The sequence below is a fragment of the Cyclopterus lumpus genome, chromosome 21 (genome assembly GCF_009769545.1).
Source record: "Cyclopterus lumpus isolate fCycLum1 chromosome 21, fCycLum1.pri, whole genome shotgun sequence".
Classification (NCBI taxonomy): Eukaryota; Metazoa; Chordata; class Actinopteri; order Perciformes; family Cyclopteridae; genus Cyclopterus; species Cyclopterus lumpus.
Window position 1 is genome coordinate 14,336,202 of NC_046986.1, and position 8,254 is coordinate 14,344,455.

Genomic DNA, 8,254 nt, shown 5'->3' on the forward strand with positions numbered 1-8,254 from the left:
CACCACTCAAACCTGTGTGGAAACGTGCCAACAACTTGAGTCAGTCCATCGGCTCAACGGTTCAATGATATCCACACACATGTATTAATGAAATAATATGTGTTCATTTGATATTTCAGCCACAATACTGATGCACATGTTTTTGTTTTCTACAACTTGTCCTGATTTATTAAATGTTTTTGTTTTCACTGTTGTGCGTACAGTAGTGCATAATTATGTTGTAAATGTAACATAAAGTACAACAAAATAATTGTAAAAACATTGGCCAATAAGAATATTACAGGACCGTCAAACTACTGTTATCAAATCAATAATTTATAATATGTATAAAAATACAGCATATCTTTGATAATAAAATTGGAATTCTAACACTTCAAAATACAGTACCACAAAATCACTGACAGCTCATTTAACACAGACACATTCTGAGGAGCCACAGGGATAAAAGAGGAATATTAATGAGTCTTTTGGGTTATCCACAGATTAACCTTGCTGCTCCCTCAGTTTCCCCCTTGCCCCCAGCGTAGCATTTAGCCCGTATGTTTGGCAAGCAGGGCCAAGTTTGCTCTAGACTTGAATAGTCTACAACTATGCTTAAAGATTAATGCCGTTTCTCTTTTTAGGCTAATTGGCGGCCATGCCATTAATACACATACTCATAATTCAATCACTTTGTCCCTGCAGGCCCTCGCTGACGTTTAGAGAAATTAGCCGGCAAGAACACTCAACAATGATCTTTACTAGAGAGGTATTTGCTTTGTCCACTTTATATGGAAATTACTGTTCGGTTATGTTAATTGGTCATATAAGTTCCTTCTTCCATCACTTTGCTGTCCACTCGTGCCAAAAGGAGATACTGTGGGATCATCTGTGGTGCATTGTTTGTGTTTGTAGGCTTCGGTAGGTTTAAAGCATGATCAGTCAGAGGTTATGTTAAAGGTTAATTTTACATTCAAGGTTAAGGTTAAAGGCCATGTATAAAATATAAAATTCTTACTGTTGATACACCCCTGTTTTTGTGTATCTGCATCTCTGCACAATACTGTATGTGATGTCTATCCTGTTGGTCTGCAGCCACATACTGTAAATGAAACAGCACTCAGGGACAGAGACAGAGAGCATGTAAAGAGGCAGACATGGTATTCTTTGAATCTAAAATGCGGCAGTGTCTCTGTTTTTCCACTTTGTAATTTGACAAAAGCAATCCACAGATAGTATTGAGATAATTGAGGTTGATTGTCACTGAACAGTGGGACATTCATTTCGAGTGCAAACCTCCTCTTTACTGTAGCAGATTTTATTGAACCGGTTTTTGGCATGCAGCTCGAAATAATTATTGTCTGCGCACTGTAAGTGTGTGTGTGTGTGTGTGTGTGTGTGTGTGTGAGTGTAGAAACTGGTACTCATACAGTGCAGACAGTCTAAAGGGATGTGCCCAGCAGTTATCGTCTGTACCCTGTTTTTTTAACAAACATCGTAAACACAGGAGCCTGCCCGGGGGATACATGCAGACAAAAGCAATCAAGTCCTATCATTGAATTAACAACATATTGCTATATTGCAAAAGCAATTATCCCCTGTCTCATGATACAAAGCCATGCACATACACATGCAAGTGCTATCCCGCTCAATTAAAGCAGTGATGGCAGCGCTCTGCTGTGAAAATGATTGCATCTCAATTGGCATGACTCTTTGAGTCCACAGAGCAGCATTATGTATGCTAATGCAAGCTGTAAAGATGGATCTGGGGTTCAGGGGGGGGGGGGGGGGGGGGGGGGGGGGGGCCCGAGCAATTACACTGCCTCAGATTTCGGACAAGACACTGTGTCCCTGGGCATGCAAGGCACTTTTATGGGTTTTTCCATATTAAGAATATATTTTTGGAACATCATAGGGATAGTCCCGAAAAAATGTAGGGTTGGATTGATGCAAAGGGATAATATATACAGAATTCTTTTTAGGAATTAGGAAAAAATCTCTTGTTATCTATGTTTATTTTTCCAACATTTTCCCAAAAGTTAAAGGTCAGTCAAAAGCAGTAAACCTAGAGGCTGGAAGCAGTACTGATGTTTTGATTTCCTGAGGCACTTTGGCAAAAAGGCTAATTATCTTGGAGTTTAGTTAGACTGACATTATTATAATAATAATCAGTGCTACGGTAATTGCAAAAGAAGCTTTTAAAGACACAATTCATGATCCAAATGTTAAAATGTGGAGCTGCCCCACCAACTCAATGAAAGGTCAAACCCCCCAAATCATGAAAAGATATTTTGTCACCCTGCCATGCAGATTGTTTCCGTTGTATGTGTCAATGTTTTGATCCAGTTTTGCCGCCCGGAACAGTCATGGTGAAAATAAGTTTGCTTGTGATGCTCAAAGTAAAATGAAAAAAAAAGCTGAAAACAAACACATTTGGAAAATATTTGAGAAACAATGTCCTGGTTACTCAAGATAATGCAAGGACCTCACAACAGCATAGCAGAAAGTAGTTCCAATAGCTTTAATAACAATCCTGATTTGGGTGCACTGTTCCTTTAAAAAGAGAGGACTGGAACATGTAGTCGTTTCTCAAATAATGTTATAATGGCATCATTACTTTCTTATGCTTCTCATGAATTAAGGTATCATTAGGTTAATTAAAAATAGCACTCATAGATGAACTATGGTCAACAAGAAAACATGTGAATACAATAAGTGCATAAGAGGGTAAATACTTCATGGTACCACTGTAGTACGTGGCACACTTAAACTAACGCAACATAATTAATTTATGGTTAAAGATTTTATGATGTTTCTAACTAAACAAAATAAAATGTACTGAAATTCATGACACTTCATTTTCGGAGTGATCCAGTCCAGCACATGTGTGTCGTCAGAGCTCATGCAATCAGCATTACCACCAAAGCCCTGCAGGATTTATCCTCATAATCACTCCTGGTGTTTAAGAGCCAGTAATAGCTTTGTCCGATTATATTTATTAGATTCATTTCTACAGATTTAATTGATACATTAATATTTTAATGTTTACCCCTTATAGTGTACACGGCCTGATCCCCAGGAAACCAGGAGGAGGAGTAGAGTAAATCCTGTTCCCGGGGAACACCTTGAAACCCACTTTTTTATAATTGAAATATATGACAATTTTTAATTATTCAATGGATTCATAGTTTAATCAGCCTTTTAGATTAGTCTGATTATTATTGTGCTGAAATATAAATGAATTATTGATTGTAGTTAAGTAGGTGAGAATAACAGTAGTGTGGCAGAGCATTTGAAAGTGTTTGAGAGTGATTGCGTGTTATTCTCCTGGTAATACGCTACTAAAAGTTACATGCTGTTGTGTGAATGCGTATTAGATGTCTCTGTTTATTAAAAAGACAGGTGCCTTATTTTCTCTCTCTCTCTCTCTCTCTCTCTCTCTCTCTCGCTCACACACTCACACAAAATACAGTGGACTGTCCAATCTGTCAATCTCTTTTTTCTTCATGTTCCTGCAAATATTAATGAGTTTCCTCTCTGTTTTTGTTAATTTTGCTTAGTTATCAGGAAGTGAAATGCAAAGGTTTGCTTGAGCATCAGCCTACAAACTATTTAAATATTTCTAAAAACATATCTTGTGCACTGTATTAATAAACTGTTCGGATAAATGGACTCGAGAGTCTGTGCCTCCATTTTCATTTGCTTAAATTCCCAATTTTGTTCTTCTTTTCTCCCTCATGTTTCTCTCATTACCATACCTTTTCTTATCATGGTACTTTTAATGAACCCAACCTCCAAGTGATGTATGCACAACCTCTCGAGGAAACGCGGGGCATGACTGGAAGTTGATCAACCCCTTAAACACTTTGAAACGTGCGTCAAAGCCCCCATTTTTTTAATGCTAGTGGCCCCCTTTGCTATGAGGATGAATTGCTCTACTGTTCAATAGACTCGGCCTCTATAGGAGTTGAATACATTAACACAGTCCCCGATACTGATGTTTGACCTCAACTCCCACTCACAGTACACACAACATTCCTTCCAGTGTGTGTGCGTGAGTGTGTGTGTGTGTGTGTGTGTGTGTGTGTGTGTGTGTGTGCGCACGTGAGTGTGCACAATGATTATTGATGGCAGATACAGACACCAATATTTTTATTACATTTGTTGATTACATAACATTTTAGGGAGCATCTACTTATTCATTAGACAGAAAACATTAGAAAATATACACTTATTCAATTGTTTTTCAAATTGAAGTGGAATCTGACAAAGATGTCCTCCTACAGTCTGTTCAGAATGAGTTCCTCCTCCCATGCTTCATGATAGATAGATAGATAGATAGATAGATAGATAGATAGATAGATAGATAGATAGATAGATAGATAGATAGATAGATATATAGATAGATAGATAGATAGATAGATAGATAGATTATAGTGGCCTAAAGGTTAGGCCACTAGAATATATCTGGATTGGGAGCATAACAAGCAACAGTTTCCCCTTCGTCATTACCGCTGTTGAGGTGCCCTTGAGCAAGGCCTTTACACCTTAACTGCATAAGATAAAGACAAAGCCAACGATTTCAGTTAAGAATGACCTAATATGCAAGATGACAGAGAAGGCAGAAGGACTGGAATTGAGAGAGGAGAGGAGTAGAGAGACTATATCTATGAGAGGACCTTCATCAGCGACCCTGGCGGTGCTGTCATTCCTGCAGTGTTGAGTCATATGGGATGTTTCTGGGCAGTCTCGAGGCCCAGCAGGCCTTTTTTGGGAATGTCATGTTTTAACAACTCTGATGCCTTTTAATTCCCGCTTCTGAAAGTCTGCCTGGAAGTATTGGAATGCGTGTGAGGCAGCAGGCCAGACGCTTGTGTTTGGAAATAAACTGTCTGTCCAATCGGATTGGCCTCATTCTCAGGGACGTGGGAGCAGCAAGTCTGCGAATACACAACACACTCACATATGCATATACACAAACATGGGCGAGCACGCGTCCAAATACACCTTAACATTCTTTTTCGCTCTCTATTTCCACTGCATCCTCAATCACTTTCACACAGCCAAACATGCACATGCACCTTACTTAGACTCGCATGGACAGGAGATGAGACATTTTGGAAGTATGATATGGCTACTAAAGCAACACAAGTACAGTAAGCCAATACTTTATACACACTGTCATACACTAAGAGAGAGATCCTGGATGAGTGTGTGTTGAGAGAGAGAGAGAGAGAGAGAGAGAGAGAGAGAGAGAGAGAGAGAGAGAGAGAGAGAGAGAGAAGCCAATGGAAAGGCTAATTCTTTTTTTGATATTATTCCCACAGCAGTGCTGATGAGTCTGATGGAATGGCTGCCATTCAACTGCAGGAGGCTCCTATGAGACTGGTAGAGTTAATGGACCATGTGTGTTCATATTATCATCTGTTTGTGAGAAAGTGTGTGTGTGTGTGTGTGTGTGTGTGTGTGTGTGTGTGTGTGTGTGTGTGTGTGTGAGTGAGTGTGTGTGAGTATTTCAGTCTAAAAAGGGAGGACCATTGGAGGAGTGTGATGAAATAAGCTACAACAACAACATAAAAGGAACCTAATTGTTCCCTAAAGGCACAGTGTTAGGAAAGTGACAGGAATAACTCAAACCTCACACATCCCAGCAGCAACACTGGCAACAACGTAGATGGTAGATTGCAGTTAGTTTGAAAAAAACTATTGTACAGACAAATGGCTTGAGGAAAAGTCTGTGAGACCGTTGAAATCATGGTTTGTGAATGCATGACCACAAACCTTGACTTGCTTCTTGTGATTTAAAAAGGGAGATAAGAAATGGGGGAAATTCCTGATATTTTTATATAGATTCATATAAATGTTGTTATTCTCCCCGAAACCACTCGGTTTCCTATTCACTGTTTTGTTCACATTGATATCCTAATTTAAATCAGCGGTGATAACTTCTCCAAATGTATGACTGTCCATCAACAGACATTGACAGTCATACATTTGAAGTAGCTATTATGGAAAAGATGGATCCTCATTTAGACATAAAGTGCATTATAATTGTTGGTATTAGATCGTGAAAATAAAGCAGAGATGATTGATAACTATGCCAGTGATCTCTAAAACCAATGATGAGATCCTGTGCTAACTTTAGTCCGTCCCCAGATTGATCATCTTGTCGATAGTGCTACAGGCTCACTGAGAATGACACTAGACTCGATAGCCCCACTGAAGAAAAAGACAGTGAGGCAAAGGAGGTTTGCTCCCTGGTATAACCCTCAGACCCGCAACCTAAAGCAAACTTCACGAAAGCTCGAAAGCATATGGCGTTCCACCAATCTGGAAGAATCACGCTTAGTTTGGCGAGATAGTCTTAAAACATATAAGAAGGCCCTGCGTAATGCCAGAGCAGCCTATTACTCATCAGTAATAGAGAAAAATAAGAACAACCCCAGGGTTCTCTTTAGCACTGTAGCCAGGCTGACAGAGAGTCACAGCTCTGTGGAGCCGTGTATTCCTATAGACCTCAGTAGTAATGACTTCATGAACTTCTTCAATGAAAAGATTTTAACTATTAGAGGCAAGATTGATGATCTCTTGCCCTCAACTACTGCCGTTCTGTCCTCAAGTGGAGTGGCCTTGGAAACGTCTGTTTGCCCTGGTGTATATTTGGATGGCTTTTCTCCCATTAACCTTGACCAATAGTCTTCAACGGTTTCTACTTCTAAACCGTCTACCTGTCTCTTAGACCCCATCCCGACGAGGCTGCTTAAAGACGTTTTGCCTTTAATTGGCACCTCTCTGTTAGATATTATCAATGTGTCTTTGCTAACAGGCCACGTACCACATTCCTTCAAAGTAGCTGTAATTAAACCTCTCCTGAAAAAGCCAGAGGTGTTGGCTAACTACAGACCCATCTCTAACCTTCCCTTCCTCTCTAAGATCCGTGAGTAAGTAATCGCAAATCAGTTGTGTGACTTTCTACATCATAATAGTTTATTTGAGGAGTTTCAGTCAGGATTTAGAAAACACCAAAGCACAGAGACAGCAGTGGTGAAAATCACTAATGACCTCCTAATTGCATCAGATAAAGGACTCATCTCTGTACTTGTTGTGTTAGACCTTAGTGCTGCGTTCGACACCATTGACCAGAAACTAGAAGAGACCAACCAGCTCGCTAAACTTCAAGCATGTCTTAAAGACATAAAAACATGGATGACCTGCAACTTCCTGATGTTAAACTCAGACAAAACTTTAGACAAAAAGTTATTTTACTCGGCCCTGAACACCTCAGAGATCAATTATCTGCCGATGTGGTTTCTGTAGATGGCATCACCCTGGCATCCAACACCGTTTTAGGATACACTGAGCTCCTATCTCCTCTTCTCTCTCTCCTTATAGATGAATTTACATCTCTCCATTGCACATTACTAACTCTACTTCCTCCCCGGAGTCTTTGTGACTTCACGTCTCATAGCGTCCATTGGACCTGGCTGTGTCTGAAGCTGGTCCTGGGTCCTTGCCCCTGCTTCCTGCATCCAGCCTCTGGCCTAGACCTGGCCTACTTTCCAATGGCCCTGCCTCCTTCTCTGTGCCTCCTGCCTCAAAGGCCGACCTCATTGGTCTGGCCTCTTTCGCGATGCCTCATGCCTGGTGGGCCGGCCTCCTGCCTCTGTGGCCCTGCCTCCTGCCATGGCCCTTGCTTTAATTTCTGTTCTTCTGCGATCACCACAGACTGTGGCCCCTTTGGCCTCTCTTCTGAAGTGCAGAGTTACCAGAGTTACAACTACTCACAGCGCTTAATTTGTTAAGTTGTGATGAAACAGCTACAAAGTGGCCCAGGGGGCTCTTGTACCGTTTAGCTTTAAGGGCCTCCTTGAGTTTGAACATGATGTTTTTATCGACAGTCTATGGCTGGCACAAAGTGGAATAACCCACCACTGAGGATCAGGGAGGTCCCTCTAATGGGAAACCATAATTCAAGCTAAGATTTCACAAACGTAATATTCATCTAAAGGTGTACAGTATCTGGAATGCATGCCTTTAAATGACAATATTGTACAAACCGATATAATCCTACTTTAAAGTGCCAATGGGTTGTTGGTGCCAAGCCTCTGTAAGGCCCACCAAAGCTAATATAAACACATCAAACAAATAACAACACCCTGGAATTGAAAACACAGAGAAATAGCTGTGTGTAAGTGTGTGTGTCCATGTGTTAATCTGAATTAAATTTCTAATTTGCTCACATGTGGACACCATATAGTCTAAGTTAGGTATCAGG